General features: G+C 38.6%; 1 protein-coding gene across 3 annotated transcripts in view; it reads left to right on the plus strand.

The window, feature by feature from the left end:
• The window catches only part of Rbpms (RNA binding protein, mRNA processing factor), a 175,223-nt gene that overhangs the window by 49,884 nt on the left and 107,298 nt on the right, over positions 1-18,041 (plus strand). The window lies entirely within an intron of this gene.

Consider the following 18,041-nt stretch of genomic DNA (forward strand, 5'->3'; position numbering starts at 1 on the left):
AGTGCAGGGGCCAGGTTCCATCCCTGGCACCACATGCTGTGCTGGCCCTGCCTGGGTTTGCTGAGCCGGCGATGGAGTCCAAGTGTGGTGATGTATGCCTGTAATCCCAGCACTAAAGGAGGCTGAAAAAAGGAAGATCACTACGAGTCCGAGCTGTGTAGTGAGACTGCATGAAAGAAAGAAAGACCGACCTTGAAGAGTCAGAAAAAAAGAAATTTGGTTAGATTAAGTCATCAGAGGAAACGTTATTATGTATATAATAATATTGGTCTTAGATATGAAAAATTCGGACTGTGGGTAAATCCAATAATTTTCTGACTTTAACTTTGGAATTTAATTATTTCTAATAATCAGCCCTTATCTCTTTTGAAGACCATAATTGTCCTTCCATGGAATAACCTACTTGAGCTTCTCTCTCAAATCTTACTTTGCTTAATCTGTAAACCTTTCCTGGTAGCAGTGGCCTTCTGCTTCCTGAAGAAGTCCATTTTTACCATGGGCAGTTCTGGTGGTTACACATTCCTAGGAGCTTCCTCTGACTTCCATACTTGGTACTATTTCTGCCTTGTTGGATGATTACATCATTAATCTATTACTTCTACAGTGCAGCTCTAAAAATATTTGAAAGGTGCTGTCAAATTTCCCTTGAGCACTGCTCTCCCCCTTTCATCTCTTACATTCCTCAACCATTTTTATGTCTGTTTCCAGTTCCTTTACTGACTGTCTTGGTGTTCTTCTCTGGGTCTCCTGCTTGTCTATTCTGACTTTCAGGCAGAATTTTCTACTGTGAACAGAACACTTCTTTGTACAATAGGTTGGCACTGTCACATTTTTTCAACATTTTTAGGACATGAATATTCTCATCATGTGTCTCCCTGTTTCCCTGCTTCTCCAAGGTTAGGGTATGTCCTGTGTCACAGTCTGCTGATGTCCTGGCAGTCTTTCCATGTAGTTAGAATTTGCTTGTGTTTTTGTTTTAAAAAGGATTCATTGTGTTGAGTTCAGAGGATTGAATTTTGTACTAACAGAGGCCTTTGCTCCTGGGCACTTAATAAATATTTCCTAAATGTAACAATAAATAATGAACCTTTGTTTATACTCCCTTGTCATGATACATGTAGCAATTTGACCTAGAGTTGTCAGGATTATAGGTCAAAACATTAAAATTGATCTTATCGGAGCCTGACATTTGGAAAAACAAGTTTACTTCAGATGAGTTTTGTATTGAACTTTGAAATGTTTTTAACAACTATGTTGCTTTTACTTAGGAATTGATTTATCTCTTATGCAAGTTTGTCTTAGAAAGTAACAGTAGTTATTTATTATTTGTTATTCATTCCCATCTTCCTCTTCCCTCTCTGATAGGCTGGTGGCTTTTGGTAAAATAAGTAAATCAGCATGGTTCTATAAATAAAATGGTCAAGGTAATGGGCCAACTGCTTGTCTTGTTCTTTAGTTTCTTTCCAAGTCTTAGGCCGGTCATTATAACCTTTATCAGATACAGAGTATAACTAAGTGAATTTTCCCCTTGTGTCCTTCCTGTGCAGTGAAGGAAACTATAGTAAGCGGAACCAGAAAGTTGATGTGGTCATTAAAACAAGGGGTAAGGAAAACAGTAACAGCCCCAAATGCCATTTACCTGAAATTCAAGTGATTTGGTTGAGGAAACACTTGTTGAAGCACAAGTTTAACTGTTTTTACCTAGAGGGATTGGAGAGTTAAATTTACTTCTGTAACTAAAATGAAGCTTTTTGTGTAATACTATCTTTAGCTTTCTATTTTAACAAGAGGGTGGGAGGGGAGAAACATTTCATATACAGATAACGTACTCTGCCCTACCTTAATCAATAGACAGGCTGGATGTGCCATGATTTTATGTCATCGTTTTTTATGGAATCCACGTCTAGAAGTACAAAGATGGAATCTTATTTTAAATGTTTGCAGAGTCAGAAATACTCTGATACATGGCAGTACAAGTGGTGATTTGGTTCTTAGTTCATAGCAAATTAACATGAGCTGTGACCAAACTTCTTTAATCAAAGTCAAGGGTATGTTCTTCTCTCCATGTTTTTTTGGAAGATCCTTGTTGAGTTGGAAGAGCCATGAATGGGCAATATTCAAAGTAAAAATGCAATTTTGTTATTTCATAAAGCAGTCTTTTCCTATGAGAATTTCTTCCCATGGTTGCACGATGTAACGGATGCATTTTTTTTTTTTTTTTTTTTTTAGAGTTTACAAAGGAACCTTGTAGCAGCTAAGAAAAGCTTAAATAGGTTGGCTTTGCTGTGAACACTTCAGAATATTATGTGGGAAATCCTGACATCTAGGATGTCCCCTTTGCTAAAAAGAGAAAAAAAACTCTTACTTAGTTTCCCACTCACTTTTCATCCACTTATTGAACATTTGTTTTTATAATTTAAAAAGTGTGGTAAAAAACACAAGTTTTTACTACAGTTATAGTTCTAAACATTTTAAATGTGCAATAGTGTTAAATATGTAACAGATCTCCAGACTTTTTTCATCTTGCAAAACAAGTGTTCACGTTAAACAGCTACCCAGATTTTACTTTTTTGCTTCTATGATCTGAGAACTTCAGGTATTTCATGTCCATAAAAATCATACATATTTGTCTTTTATTACTAGTGACTTTTTATCACAGTAGCCTCAGAGTTCATCCATGTTATGTGTCAGCATTTCCTGCCTTTTTAAGGCTGAACAATAAATAGTCCATTGTATTTACTCATTCACCTATAGGTGGATATTTGGGTTGCTTCCACCTCCTGCCTTTTGTGCATAATACTGGTATGAACATGGATGTGCAGTGTCTCATTTCTTTTGGATGTATATCCAGAAGAATTATTACCATACAGCTTTTCCATAGTAGCTACACCAATTTGCATTCCCTCCAACTATACATGAGGTTCTTTTTTTTTTTTTTAAAACATTTTTGACAACATTGCTTATTTATAGTAGCTATAATTTTGTATCAACTTTTTAAAAAATTTATTTTGTGGTACTGGGGATCAAACTCAGGACTTTGTGCTTGCCAGGGTAAGCCATCTCCATGATCTTGAATCACCTTTAAACATTAATCATAATGATCAAATTTTTGATAGTGTGGTGAGTAAGTATGATTTGTGTACATTTTTAAACTTTTCTTTCACTTAAGAGCTTTTTTGTGGTTGTTTTACGATAGGGTCATGGTGCATTGTGGTAGCAAAATTTGTATACCCTAGATTTGGCAGATCAGGAATAATAAGTTCAGTAAAAAAAAAGAAAAAATTAATGTGTTTAGTACAGGGTCTACAGGGTCTCACTACGAAGATCGGACTCCTCATAGTGATCCTGTTTTCAGCCTCCTAAGTGCTGGGATTACAGGTTTATGCCACCACATGCCCAGTTCCATTTGCCTTCTCAGCGTGCCCCCAGGGGTGGGTCAGCAAGGCACTCTGAGGACTGAACCTGGTGCCTGCGCTGAGCTATCTGGCCAGCCAGTAAAACATACTGATGAGAAAGCATTAATCATGTAGTGAGAATTTGCAGGTAACAAGTGTACAGTGCACTGGCATGTTTCTTGCCCATTCATGGCAATGCTTCAGAGACTGTACCAAGCTAGATGGATAAGGTGGTGGCTCAGCCATCCCTAGTGATTTACTTTTACACTCATACTGTTTTCCTATTAAATCCTAAAAGTGAACCAGCCAAAATTTAAAAAGAAAAAGCACCCCTAATACTTTGTTGTAAGTTTTGATTTATGTCATGACTAGTTATTTCATGTTCATGTAGTGTTTTCTTAAACACATTGATTGACTGATTGATTGATTTGATACATTGATGCAGGATCTAGCTACGCATTTAAGACTCACAGTGTTCCTCCTGTCTCAGCCTCCCCAGCGCTGGAATTACAGGTGTGCGCCACCGCCTGGTTCCGCGAGGTTCAGGGGCAGCACAGCTTTTGGTAGGCAGACACTTATATGGCAGAGCTGTCTTTCCAGCCCTCATGTAGTCTGTTAAAAGCAAAACATTAATTAATTTCCTCTAGACAATGTATTTAAGAAAACCCAGTAAATCTGGATACACAAACATGGGAAATTTGTGACCTCTAAGAGCAGTAGTGTCAGAGAAGCACGTTCAGTGCTCGCTCTCTCCCCCTGCCTCCCTCCCATCCTTTGGACGGGGATCTTGCTGTAGTGCAGGCTGCCTTGAACTCCCCATTAGCCCATGCACTCATCATGTCGCCGAAGCCTACAGCTTGCTGTGATCCTTCTTCCTCGGCCTACTTGGTGCTAGGATGCAGGGGTCCACCACCCGGACCAGCCTTGAGTAACTCTTTTACACAACCCTTTATGGACCTTTAAAATTTTAAATGCTTCCTTTGGCAATACAAACAGTAGCCGCAGTATCAATAAAACAGCTCAGATTCTTTATTATTTTTCTTATTTAGCTTCCCCATGTCTTAGTCACTTTTCACCTTTGTCTTTCGTTTTGTAATCATCCTTTCCTTGCTGTCCTCAACTAATTCCCATTCTTCCCTCATCCAGTCTCCTGAAGTAGCAGCTCCAGTAGAGCACCTTCATGGCGCTTCATCTTGTTTCAGGGAACCCTCTTGGCCAAGGGCCACCTTTCCCATTACATTCCCCCACCCCCGCAGCCTTCCGGCATCGCTTCCTGTTTTGCTCTCCCGTTGCCTGTTCTGAGCCCCTGAATTTGCTTTCCTCGGGCAGCAGTCTGTATGACCGGAAGGCGTGCAGGCGCACTTCCGGGTACACAGCCACTTCCGGTTGCAGAGTGCAGGGCCACCATTGTGGTGGAAGTGCGGAAGTTCCAGCCTGACCCTGCTGTTGGAGATGCAAAGGACCCGAAGCCAAGACATTTGTAAGGGAGCTTTTGAACGTTCTACACTGGTTGGGGGAAGGTCAGAGTGTGGCATTTCTGTTGACATCCGTGGCTGAACTGGGCCTTTCTTGGGAAGACCATAGAAAGGGTTGCGTTAGCAGTCCCTGCTGGTGTGATGTCATTTATCATTAGTTTTATTCTTACCTTAACAGTTTCTGTGTTTTTCTAGACGTGGTTATTAATAATCATCCTCACAATAACTACTTGTGGCAATAGAAGTAATGAAAAAAGTATACTTAAGCTTTGGTGTCCGCACCATCGGCTCCTCAGTATTGAAAACCGTTTTGACAGTTACCTCAGTCTCTGTACCTTGTCCTCAACCCTAACTTGGGACATGACACTGAGTGTATAATGCTTGTTGGTATACTGGGGAGGGTTTGCACAGGTCTATTTTCCCTTAAATGCTTTTCCTTCTCTGAAGCCTAACTCTGGTTTTTAAAGTTTCTTTAGTGATGTCGGGTGTTAATAATTGTGGTAATTCAAGGTTTTATAGCATAATCATCAGGAGGCCGGGCTCTGAGCTGCTTGAGTTTAATAAGCACTACCACTTAAAAGCTGTTCTGACCAAAGCCCCTAGTTTCTGTCTCTTAGGGGTGCAGTATATGACAGTTCAATTGTATAGATCCATGCTTTCCTATATGAAATCCTTGGGGATAGATGTGCTTCAGAAGTTTCAGATTTCATAACAGTAGATAGGTAACATGTAGTGAGGTCTAGGGAAGCACCTAGTAGTTAAGCATAGCTATACAATAAAGTGTGAGTCTTCACACTGCATGGATACATTTAAGCTATTTCATATTACTTCAGGTTTATTTAGACATGGTCTCACCTTGTAGCCCAGCCTGAGCTCCAACTAATGGCAATCCTCCTGTTTTAGCCGTATAGATACTAGGGTTACGGGTGTACCACCGTGCCCAGTTTAATTTCAGATTGTGTTTTGCCACTGAGTGAGCTTTTGTGTACTATTCTCTCCTGTGCCAAACACACAACTTTAGGCCCAGAGCTTATAGTTTTGTAGCTGTGGATTAGAGGTATGGACTTAGCAATTATATTTCAGCAATGCCAGGCATATAATAAATAAGCACAATGTAAAAGTTATGTGGAAAATGAATTTTTTTTTTATTCCTGATGATTTTTTGGCTTGTCGTTATTTAAAAAAAAATAGTTAAATCATTGTGCTTTAAGGTTCATATAGTGGGGCACCATACATACTCCTTGAGTTTCATGTCAGCTCTTTTTTCCAGTTATAAAAGAACAAAATAGAACAAGGTAGAATTAAGAAAGTTCAGTGTTCTCTTAACTTCTTGCCTAACCAACCAGATGGTTCCTCAAAAAACATTTTTTTTTTAAAAGAGATACCTATTTGAAAGATTCTCTTAAATTTCATGTTTTCTTTGTGATTGAGTTCTGCCTTGATGTGCTTCTTCGCCTAAGAATATAAAACACATTATGCTTCTTAATCTTTTGATGAGTTTTACTCCTTCCAGTGGATCATTTCTTGAACATTTAACTATGTAGAAATTCTTTTTGCTTTCGTTTTGAGACAGAGCAGGCTCTTAAATTTAGGAACGTAGGGTATATTTTCTGTGAACTCTTAGGTATGTTGTGATTGACCTTAGGTATATTGTGATTGACCTTACTGACAGTCTAAAGGTATGGTACATGTTTTTCTAACAACCATAGAAAATACATATTTTCTTAAAATAAATACATATTTTCTTACAATAGAAAAATACATATAGAAATAGAAAACATAGAAATAGAAAATACAAAAGAAAATGTATTTTCTTACAATGGAAAATAATTTTGATTTTTTGTTCTTTCATTTATTTTTTTCACTTTTTCATTTAATACATATATTTACTTGAAGCCTGACCAGAAGGCGAGTGTTAGAATATCTGAAAGAATAATGCATACTTTTGAAAAGGTAAAGCAGATACTGGAAGCAGTAACTATACTCTTACAGAGGGCAAAATCAAAAATTGAAGGAAGATCCTGCTGTCCTTATGTATCTAAGAAATAGACATACTAACTCAATGCTTAAGTATTTAAGCAATCCAGGAGAGTAAAATCTTGAAATTACTTTTTTGGTTTGTATCTTTCACCCACAAATCAATCAGTACTCTTCTAGTTTCTAAAAATTTCTTTAGAAGGAAAGCTGAGGGGCTTGTGTTGTGGATCAATAGTAGAGTGCTTGCCTAAAATGCACAAAGTCCAAGGTTCCATCCACATTATCCACTGCCCTCCTCAAAGAAAAAAAAAGAAAAAAACCAGTCTGGTTTGGTGGTGCATGTCTAACCTCAGCCCTCTAGGAGGCTGAGGCATGAAGGTCACAAGTTTGAGTGCAGTCTGGGCAACTTTTTCATCTTGGCAAGATTCTATCTCCAAACATTAAAGATCTGGGGATGTAGCTCTTGTGAAGGCCCTGCATTTTGGAGTTTTTATATTCTTCTTGCCTTTTCTTCATCTATTACCGTTTATCTGTCAACATTCATATGACAATTTGGATGATGAAAGAGATAGTGAACTTAAATTAGGATATATTAATGTGGTTTACTAAAAATAACTTGGAATGTTAAGTCAAAATTGCTAGGTATTTTCTTGAAGTAAGCCTTGTTTTCTTTGTATAAATTTATCTCTGTGTTGCTTCATGTTACATGATGTAGGATAGTATTTCTAAGGATTATTTTATAGTTTATCATAATTATTGATTCCCACTAGATCTTTTGCTCCTTTATACTGTTTAAACTTTAGTCATTTTGTAAACACAGCCAACAAGGGTGAGACTATTCTGTTGCAGATTTGCTATTCAGAAATAAAGGCAATAACTAAGAAATGTAAGCTATCTGAGGTGCTTGTACTCAGTCTCGTATTTTAAATACAGATGGATAATTTTTTCAGTTGTCATAATAAACTTAGCCTTTTTTTTGGGGGGGGGGTGTTAGAAATTGAACTGAGAACCTTAAATTTGCCAGGCAGGCTGTGTGCCACTGAGTTATATCCCCAGCCCCAACAAGCTTAACTTTGGATAACTTCCTTGTGTGTGTGTGTGTGTGTGTGTGTGTGTGTGTGTGTAGGTGTGTAGTACAAACATGGCTGTACTGGCAGAAAACCAAAATAATGTAGCTTAAAAATGATAAATGTTGCAGCTGAGCACAATGGTACATGTCTAATCCTAGGTCTTGGGGCTGACTGAGGCAGAAGGATTGCAAACTCAAGGCCTTGTCTTCTTTCTTTCTTTTTCTTTTCTTTTTTCTTTTAACATTTATTTATTGCACGCGCGCGCGTGTGTGTGTGTGTGTGTCCAGCTCAGCCCACCAGGGGGCGGGGCTGGCTGGCATGTGGTGCTGGGGGATTGAACCGCGGTCCCTGTGCTTTGCCAAGCTTGTTCCAAGTAGGTGCTTTAGACCACTGAGCCATCTCTCCAGCCCCTCTTTTCTTTTTTTCTTTTTTTTTTTTTTTTTTTTTTTTTTTTTTTTTTTTTTGTAGCGGAACTGGGGCTTGAACTCAGACCCTTTCGCTTGCCAGGGAAGCACTTATTACACAGAGCCATCTCCCTGGTCTCTAGGCCCTGTGTTAAGGGGAAACATTTTGAAACTAAGGCAAATAAGAACTTGTCCCAACATGGTGCTTTTGTTTGTTTTGATTTTGGTTTTATTTGACAGAGAGTCTCACTGTAGTTTAGGCTGACCTTGAGCTCACTGTGTAGGCAGGCTGGCTGACCTTGAACTCCCCAGCAATTCTTTTTTTTTTTTGCGGAACCGGGGATTGAACTCAGACCCTTGCACTTGCCAGGGAAACACTTATTCCACTGAGCCATCTCCCCGGCTCCCTAGCAATTCTTCTGCCTCATCCTCCCAAGTGCTGGAGCTACAAATATGTACCACCACACCCAGCCCAACATGAAAGGTTTTGAAAAGGGCTGGTGATGTAGCTCATTTGTAGAATGCAGTGGGTTAGATCCCAGTACTACCAAAATAATAATAATAATAATAATAATAATAATACATTTATTTCCTGTGTTAAAAACCTGGAAAATACTCTGTGGTTGGTTTGTTGGGTTCACATTCATCAGATACTTGTTATTTTGATACTGTGCTGTATTCAGTCAGTAACTACCATTTATGATTCAAGCATCTGCTAGACACCAGGAAAGAAGGAAGAAATACTCCCATTCAAGGCATAACCTACAAGTCACTTCAACCCATGGCACAGGCCACAGCTTGATAATATAAACCTAGTTAATTAGCAGGGTAGTTTAGGTAATTGTGTGCTTCCCTGAAGCTTAATACTATAAAAATGGGCAGGACCTCAGAAAAAAAGGGCTGTTGCTACTGAAGTGTATGGTGAATTGTGGACACTCACCAACAAAAGAAGACAGCTCTGTTGTATAGCCATTGGGATTTATAAGTTATAAGCATTTTCTTCCAGTAATGCACCTGTGAAAAAAAGATCAGTTTTTTTTTTTTTTTTTTTTAATTGGATGTGTTTGGTATAGGGTCTCACTACACAGCTGGGACTCTAATGATCCTCCTGTTTTCAACCTCCCCAGCACTGGGATTACAGGCATGTGCCACCAGGCCCACTCTGGTTAGTTTAGCATGCCCAGGAGCAGGACTTGTGTGTCATGCAGTGCTAGGGATTGAACCCTGGTTCCTTAGTCCACTGAGCTATCTTGCCCTAACTAAGATCTAATTCTTAACTTAGGAAAATCTTCGTAAGGATGCACAATTACTTCAAAAGGATATAATAGGATAGAGGTACAATAAAGCTCAGTAATAGAGCACTTAACTTGCTTGTTCCTGCAGAAAAAGTAGAATGTATGGTTTAAGAAGAAATTTAGTCAAAATGGGGATGTACTCATTCAACTTTGATTGAGATACATATTTTCAGCATTTTATTGTGTCAGTTACAAAACTGCTATCTTCTGTCATGTCCCTGCCCCCACTTAGCAGTGATTTTTGGACTTCCTTATCACCAATATAGATCTCACTTGGAAAAAATGCTATATGGTAATTATTTGGGGGTATTTTTAAACAACGCTGTTAATATAACTGTCACATACTTCACTTGTGATTACATGTTTTGCTAGATAATGGATTGTGGATAGCTCCGCGATATAAACAGGAGGTTTCGAAAGCCTCTTAGTCCATTTCTCCCCTTTTGCCTCAGTAGTCTAATTTGGTCTCGCAGAGTTTCTGAAATTTTTTTCTTTGAGGATAGCTGTACTTTGAGACATCAGGGCTCTGAAATGGAAGGCAGACAAACAAAAATTAAGATATCGACAATTGCAGTCTCCAGAGTTAAATTCATAGTGCCTGGTAGAAAAGATAAACTAGATAGGGTTTCTATTAATTAGAATATTAAATTTTAATCTATTGCCTGTATCTACTATAGTTCACGTATCTGTAACATTTAACATGTGAAGTCCTTTGGTGCACACTTGTGGGTGTACAGCCTTAAGTGAGATGGAAACCAAGATGCTTATAAGGTGATACATTCCTAGCATTTGGCCCAAGTGCTGTTCCTGCTGTTGACCTACCATTCAGCTCTCCCACTGGTTTCTAGTGATAGTCCTAAAGCCAGCTTTTCTTTTCATTTCCTCTCTTGACTATATTGCCTCAAGTTTGGGCTCTGTTTCTGTCAACTACTGTAGACTTTTCAAGTGGATGCAACTGTATGTACATAAAGAGAAGAAGACAATTGGTAGAAATTTGTAAGACTGCAAAAAATATGGAGAACAGTGGGTGGAAAGAAGTGTGTTGGGTGAGAGGACTTGAACTTGTCAGTCAGGGCTTTTTAGACGCTTAAATCTTGGCCCTCACCCTTTATTTTTTTGTTACCTTGAGCAAATTTTTGAGCCTGTTTCTTCATCCATAAAATAAGAACAGAAAAAAGACCAAGTGATTCAACTTGGAGTTAGAATTAAGTAAATAATGCCTGTAGTAAAATGCTTGGTAATATGTTTGCCAAGTGTTACACAACTCTATATACTGTTTATTTTTCTCCATATCCCATTTATCAAACCACCAAAGAACCATATCCACAGGGGTGGGAGGTGGGGAGGGGGCCTTTGTTTCTTTTGTTAGTCACCCTGGCTGGCTTGCCTGCCCTGCCCTTGAAGTTGAACTGAGGCTTAGCAATTCGGGGATTTGATACATTGCATTATAAAGCTGGGAATTGTAGAAAATGATGCATGATTTCTGCAAGGATGAATAGCAGTGAGTATAGTGCTAATCTCATATTCTTGGACTTTTTTAAATTCTTTTTTATTCTTGGACTATTTATTTATTTTGTGTGTGTGGCCAGATCAGCCCACCAGGGGGCGGGGCTGGCTGGCATGTGGTGCTGGGGGATTGAACCACGGTCCCTGTGCTTTGCTTTGCTTAGCTTGTTCTAAATAGATGCTTTAGACCACTGAGCCATCTCACCAGCCCCTATTCTTGGACTTTTGTACTGTTTATTGTTATGGCATGTTTCATGCTTGTTGAGTAATTGGAAATGAAAGAAAATTTAAAGTGTGGAGACTAAGGAAACTGATGTGGTCATCCTTTTCTGCTTTAGTCCTCTGTTCTGATGTCTTGAAGCAGCCTCAGTAACATCCCTTCTCTACCAGCTCTTAGTTCTCATAGTTGATCCCCCTTCCGCTACCCACCTTGACACGAAAACCAAACCAAACTCTGCCCTTCTTCCTCCTCAAAGGAGAAATTGGGCCTGTAAGTAGTTCACTGAAGTGAATTCAGTGTGAGCTCCAATGAGACTTGAGCTTTTGCATCTTTGAGTCTTAAAGAGTCCTTTTCCATTATTTTAGGAAGAGCTCCTTGGGCCGGATTCTGCAGTTTTATGGGTAGGATTTGGTTTCAACAGAAAATCATGAAAAATTACAATTTACTTTTTAGTTACACTTGAAGTCAACTAGGATGTCCTGTTTCTCACCCGGGCTCCAACCCTTTTTAAAGGATAGTTTATCTTTCTTTTAAACAGTGGAGGTATTAACTGGAGAATGCAGATGGAAGACAGGTTGCCGTATCAAAATAAAGTGACTGGTTTTCCTTCTCTAAAATAACATTTTTAAAATATGGGAATGGGACAGTAGATTTAAATGATAAAATTTAGAGTGGCATGTGTAGACAACTTTTAAATCAAGGAGCATGATGTCTAGTAAGCATTTTAATATTTGTTTGAAAGTAGTCTGGTTTAAAAGCCCTGGAGGTAGAATATATAATGACTTGCATGCTGGTTCCTAAGAATTTTTTTTCTAAGAATTAATAATTAAAGAATTCATCATGAAATGGACTTATAGATAGACTTCTTTGGGTTTGGAATTCCCTACCAAATAGACTTGGTTCCAGTCTGGCAGAAATAAATGCTGAATGGTTTTTAACCTCATGTGTTCACTATTACTCTTTAAACCCAGAACTGGACTTTGAGAAGGAGAATGGGGCAGACCTATGGGAGGTCACTTCAGGTAGTACTGGAGGGTGTGAGCAGAGCGTGGTGCTTGCTTTCCCCAGTGCTGTTGCCTTGCTGCTCCTGAGACTTGGGCACATAGCGGATTTGGTAGTACGCCTCTAGCAAGTTAGTGCTTTCAGTCTCAATTCCTACTTGGAATTCATGATACATGAATAGATAAAAGAGTTGTCACATAAAATGTGGCTTATTTCCAAAGCTGCATGATTATGGGTGGAAAAAACTTTTACAGTCTTACAGCAACATAGGTAAATGTAGCTATTTACAGTCTTGTTTTATTTGATTTCCCATTGCCTGAAAACGTAACCTTAATTTTTTAAAAATAGTTTTAAAGGCCTTGGAAAACCTTGTGTAGTGGCACATACATGTTTGTAATCCCAGAACTAGCAGAGGCTGAGGCAGTATAATCACAAGTTTGAGCTAGCTTAGTGACTCCTTGGGACCAAATTAAAAAATAATTTTTAGAAAGGGGTTAGAGATGTGGCTGAGTGCAAAAGCTCTAATACCGAAAAAATAAAACAGAAGTCCTAGAGGCAGGACTGCCAGTTATTTGCATGCCAGAAGAAGTGTTTCCATCCTGGGATCTCACAGGCCGTGGGTGCCATGGCACAATAGTTCCTTTCTTTTTCACAGCTGGTTCTGTAGCAAGAAGTAGGTATTTCACATTCCTGGAGCCTTGGGCTCCTCAGGTCTTTAGAGTCACACCTGAATCCCAATGTCCTTAGACTCCAAAGATTTCCTCTAGGCTAAAACCTCTGAAAATATCCTGCTATTGATTGTCACTTTTATAATAAACTTCATATAAGATGATGTATATCAGGAATTACTTCAGCTGTTGACCCAAGGTTTGTACTCCAGGGGACTTGCTGATTAGGCAGGACTGAGATGTCTTTCTTCATTATTTAGCAGGTGTTTTGATATAGGTCATGTGAAGGTTGTCTGTCAAGCAAAGCCAGAATGTTTTGCATGGGAACTGAGTTGAGATTTTGATAGATACTGATCATTATCTTTTCCCTTTTCAAATAATTTTCTCTTTGGAAATACTTCACATTATTTCAGGCTCTAAAAGTGTGAATGGGGCTAGTGTCTTTCTCGGGGAAAATTGCCATCTTGATGTTTCCCAGCAGGAAAACAGTCTGTTGGTGATGGATATACTGCTAAGAATGGAGAACAAGTGAGAAAATGGAGATATTTGCACAAGCTTTGGAGGCAAATTTTATTTTGTTTTATTTATTATTTTTTAAAAATGTGTTTAGTACAGTGTCTACAGGATCTCTACTACATAGATTGGACTCATAGTGATCCTCTTGCTTTTAGCCTCCCCAGCGCTGGGATTACAGGCGCATGCCACCACTTCCAGTCTCAGTTGCAGTCTCAGTGTGCCCTGGGGGCAGGGCCAGCATAATATGCCCGGGGATTGAACCTAAGCAGGCACTTGAGTCAGCTGAGCTATCTGGCCAGCCCACAGATTTTATTTATGAAGATAGCTAATTTTTTTTTTTTAAATCAAATTGCTAATTGTATAATTTTATCCTAACTTCTAGAGAATGGAAAACACTTAATCAGGTTATTCTGGGAACTATTATTTACCTGCAACCAAATAAGTGGTTTGTTATATGTTTTGTTACAAAGTCACAGTATTGTTTCAGGCATCTTTAGAAAGCGGTCATGTCCATAAATGGAACTTTTTAGGGGGAGCTATGGTCAAAGATTATTACCATAAAAATATAGGACTTGACCATTCCCTGTCAGATGCTTTTTGTACATATCCACTTTCCTTCTCTTTCATATGCCTCAATAAGGCTGCATTTGTGTTGCTAAGAGATCAATATAGATTGTATTACACTAAGCTCAATAAAGTTGGACTTAAATAAGAGGAAGTTGCAGTGACCACAGTGATCATTGTTGATTACTTAGTATGAAAAATAAGAGTGTTCCTTCCTGAGGACTCAGGAGTGACCAGAATCCAGGATCCATAATACCAAGATTATGGGAGAGCTGGAAGGAATGAGTAATTTATGTTTGATATGCAGAGATGATTCTACCAGATGCCACCATTTACAGAAAAGTCATCCAAGTGGTAATAAACCAAATACATTACATGTGATGAGGAAAAGCAGAGTCATGAGGTGGGAGGTAGTATTTGTTGCTGGTATTTTATCCAGACATTAGATGCATATGATGATTTCAACTAACTTAGTGTTCCCCATCTCACCTCCTATAAGAATGTTGTTAATGTGTGAAAATGATCTTTTTAGGGTCAGCCTGATAGCTCAGTGGACTAAAGTGCCTGCTTAGGCAGAGTGCAGCAGCTGGGGTTTGATTCCTGGTGTGCCATGCCAGCCTCGTCCACAGGGTGCTCTGAGATGGCGATTGAGACTGGGCGTGGTGGCATGCGCCGGTAATTCCAGCTCTTGGGAGGCTGAAAACAGGAGAATCACTATGAGTCCAGTCTACATAATGAGATCCTGTAGACCCTGTCCTAAATATGGAGGAAAAAAAAAGAAAAAATGATCTTTTTTCTCATTTCATCTTTGACCTTTATGATGATGATTCTTATGGCTCCAATTTCTGCTAACTGGGTGGAGTTCTTTGTTGTGTTCTCTACTGTAGGACATTCACTAGGGCAGCTCGCTTTAGCAAAAAACTTTTGTTATATGTCAAAGAATGGGGGAGGCCATCTTCTGGCATTTGTTGAGGTATTTTTGTGTTATTTGTCTGAAGATAATCTTCTCATATTTAATACTGTTTGCTAGACAAAACTTTAAAATGTTTCTTCAATTTTTCTTCCTAAAATGCCTATCTCTTATCTTTAGCAGTAGATTATAAGTTACTGTTCTTACTGTTACTGTTATTTCATTCTGTTTTGAAGTACTTGGTACACATCCATCTTTTCCTTTCTTATACATTCCTAAGAAAGAGATTATTAAACTTCATTAATACAGCTGGTGACTTCTAGTACTCTTTCTCTCTGATGTGGAACACACAAAAGAGTGTCACTTAGTGTCCTGGTTAAATTATGCAGACTTTAGGGGCCCATCCAAATTTAATCAAAATGGAGAACAAGAATCTTCATTTTCAGTAACCGTAATATATTCCTCGTGATCCTTATGCACATACAAATATTTGGTTTGTTATGAAACAGTATCACTAGGTAGTGAAGACTGGCTTTGAACTTGCTTACATATCCCAGGTAGGTCTTGAACTCACACCAGTCCTCCTGCCACAGAATTTCCAGTGTTGGGATTATGGACATGTGCCACCATGCTGGACTTGCACAAAACAGTTGAGTAACTGTTCTTGTAGAATACTGCTAGCATAGCCTACTGAATCAGAATCCAATTCTAGCTGATAAAATCTTATGACAATAGGTACCATCGTAAGTTTGAGCAGATTGCTTTAGAGCTCCTTACATGTAATAAGCTGTCATTAATTAATCATTCCTGTTAATTCAAGAATGGTACTACTTGGATATCACAAAAATCATAAACTTAACCAATATAGAAATGCCTCAATTTTTTTATTACTTTTTTAGTAAAGACTAATAATGAAAGTTTAAAGTATCCCTAGTTGAAGCACACATTTAGTGATATCCTTCTAAATGCAGGCATAAAATTAGATTACAAATCTGTTTTTCACGTTAAAGGATCTAATTCTCTGCCTGTGTGAGGTGTATTCCTGACCTGGCTCACAGGCCTTTGCTGTCAGACCAAACAATGCCTCCCTAAGGGCCCAGTGATACTTGCAGTAAGGAGCTATCAAGGAGTATAACCTCATCCCTCTGGAAGTACAAATGAATGAATGTTGTTTATATATATTCTTAAAACTAGAGGCTCTTCTGGGAGGTGGGGGCACTGGAAAGATAGCTTAGTGGTCTAAGTGCCTGCCTGACAAATGCAAGGACCCCAGTTTGATCTCTAGTACTGCATGCTGTGCTGGCTCCAGAACCTAGGGTGGGTTTCGCTGGCCACCAAAACCAGCCGTGTTGGTCCAAGCATGTAATCCCAGTGTTGGGGAGGCTGAGACAGGAGGATCACTATGAGTCCAAGCTGTGTAGCAAGACCCTGTACCAAAAACAAAACAAAAAACTAGAGCCCTCATCAGGATCTCACTCTGTAGTTCAGGCTGACCTTGAGCTCACTTTGTAGACCAGGCTGGTCTTGAATTTGGGAGGATCTTCCAGCCTCAGCCTCCTGAGTGCTGGGATTACAGGTGTGCACCACCAACACCTGGCTAGAGCCCCTTCTTGTGTTTGGTAATGTGTTATGTCAGTGATTCTCAAATGTGCCTGATCATGAAAATCATCTGTAGTGCTTGTTAAAATTTTACATTCAACCTAATCCTCAGATGCGCTTAATCATAACACAATTCCTGGGAAGTAATATACTTTTTAACAAGACATCTTAAGCCATTCTTGCTGTTAGCCATTTGTAAGAGATAATAGTTATGTGATCTTCCCTCTGGCTGATTATGTTTCTGACTGTAGTTGGAATATCATGTCATCTCTTTCATTTTCTCAAACATACTGCTCAAAGAGCAATGGAGGCAACTCAAGATTGTTAGTTACATATTAAAGACAGGAAATGTGAATAGTTAAGCATTATATAGTACCACGTCACTTGTCCAGGATTTAAAAAATAGTTGATCAATAAGTCATCATATTTTTATGCTTCTTCGAGGATGTCATGAAATGGCAAATAGCAAATGTCCATTCTGTATGTAGAGAAAATAAGATCAGACATAGGGAAATGATAAAACACGAACTACTTGAGATTGGATGTCTGTGTAAAGCATAAAAGAAGGAGAGGTTGTAATTGTGATTTGCTAGATTTTTCTCCTTTTCTTCACATTTAACTCATGAATTGTTTTAACCACCAACGTAAATTAGTGTTGTTCTTTAGAAAAAAATCTTTTCTGTGTAATTTTAGACAGTTCATATGCCAATCTTTCTGAACTTTATGAAAGGAACTTGGCTTTTATTTTATTTTATTTTATTTTTGGCAGAACCAGGGAACGAACTCAGGCCCTCACGCTTGCCAGGCAAGCACTTATTCTACTGAGCCATCTCCCCGGCCCCAGGAACTTGGCTTTTAGAAAGAAAGATAGTGTTGATCTCTCATTGAAGGTGACAATGATCTGTTGTGTTTGGGGCATTAAGGAAAAAAAGATGGGTTATCAAATACCGTAGTGTACTACTGTCTTAAATATCACCAAATCTATTTTTATGTATAAACCCATGATTAAATTAGGTAGTGTCGCCTAATTTGGATTTTCAAATTCCCATAATTTATAGGTCATTTCATGAGTTTAAATTCCTCCTTGTTTTTGTTAGTAGAAAGGGAGCCATTTCTTCTTACCAATAAAATCTTGACAGTTTTTGTGAAATAATATAAATACTATCCAATGATGGCTTTCTCCAAGAAGTGTGTCATCTGTAAAATGTCAACTGCATAATGGAAACTTAGATCCCTAAAGCTAGATCCCTACTTCAAAATTATAGTGGTAGGTAAATAAGATGCCATGCTTACTATAAAAGAATTTGTAATTGATTAGAATGGACTTAACTAATGTTTGTGAATCAAAGGATAGTAAGTTATGGCTGGTCTAAATAAACAGAGCAGTGACATTCAGATGAGAAAGCAGGAAAAAAAAGAAGGGGCTGGGGAGATAGCTCA

This window comes from Octodon degus, unplaced genomic scaffold (genome assembly GCF_000260255.1).
Source record: "Octodon degus isolate 3935 unplaced genomic scaffold, OctDeg1.0 scaffold00053, whole genome shotgun sequence".
Taxonomy (NCBI): Eukaryota; Metazoa; Chordata; class Mammalia; order Rodentia; family Octodontidae; genus Octodon; species Octodon degus.